Source organism: Apium graveolens, chromosome 8, assembly GCF_009905375.1.
Source record: "Apium graveolens cultivar Ventura chromosome 8, ASM990537v1, whole genome shotgun sequence".
Classification (NCBI taxonomy): Eukaryota; Viridiplantae; Streptophyta; class Magnoliopsida; order Apiales; family Apiaceae; genus Apium; species Apium graveolens.
The window spans coordinates 230,004,215-230,005,235 of NC_133654.1; the positions used below are offsets into that span (position 1 = coordinate 230,004,215).

Sequence of the window (1,021 nt, forward strand, 5' to 3'; positions counted from 1 at the left end):
TTGACAAGAGAACACTGATCCGTAGCATGAGAACCTGCACAAAGCTCACAAACCATAGCTATTTGATTAACTCCATATGTAGCCAGAGAATCAACCTTCATTGATAGCGCTTGGAGCTGGGCTGCAATAGCGGTGGCTGCATCAACTTCCAGAATACCTGCTACCTTGCCTGACGTCATCCTCTGAGTTGGGTTTTGATGCACATTTGCAGCCATCGTCTCTATAAGATTATACACCTCAGTATAGCTTTTAGCCCATAAGGCGCCTCCAGCTGTTGCATCGAGCATGGGCCGAGATTGGGCCCCCAAACCATTATAGAAACCAGTGATCACCATCCAATCCGGCATTCCATGATGTGGACATTTTCTCAACATTTCCTTGTAGCGTTCCCAAGCCTCGCACATAGATTCTGTAGGTTGCTGCGTAAACTGAGTAAGAGCACTCCTCATAGCAGCAGTCTTTGCCATCGGATAAAACTTCACCAGAAACTTTTGTGCAAGATCTTGCCACGTAGTGATGGACCCAGCTGGTTCAGAATGTAACCAGTCTTTAGCCTTGTCCCTCAGTGAGAATGGGAAAAGCTCTAACTTGATAGCCTCATCAGTCACGCCATTATACTTAAAAGTGCTGCAGATCTCGACTAAATTCCTTATGTGCATGTTGGGGTCTTCAGTTGCCGCTCCTCCAAAAGAAACAGAATTCTGCACCATCTGAATAGTGCCCGGCTTGATTTCAAAGGTGTTAGCTTGAATAGCCGGATGAAGGATGCTTGACTGAATGTCATCAATTTTAGGCCGGGAAAAATCCATAAGAGTTGGATCAGCTTGAACAATACGATCTCCCATGTTTACTGGTTCTTTCTGCTCAGTTCCTGAATCCGAATCCTCAAAATCTAACTTCTCCGGAATATCAAGAACTTCGTCTGTCTCCTCAGCTGTATCTAAAGTCCTCTTGCGAGCACGAGAACGAGTTTGCATAAACGCTTGCTAAAGTACCTGAAACACAACCGGAAAAATAAGTA

The 1,021-nt window shown here is 45.1% G+C and overlaps 1 non-coding gene across 1 annotated transcript; it reads left to right on the forward strand.

Annotated features, from left to right (window-relative positions):
- Window positions 1-345: 345 nt before the first annotated feature.
- LOC141681415 (small nucleolar RNA R71) lies at window positions 346-452 on the forward strand. The gene has a single exon (XR_012558851.1). It is a non-coding gene; the product is annotated as a small nucleolar RNA R71 (small nucleolar RNA).
- The last annotated feature ends 569 nt before the right edge of the window (window positions 453-1,021 follow it).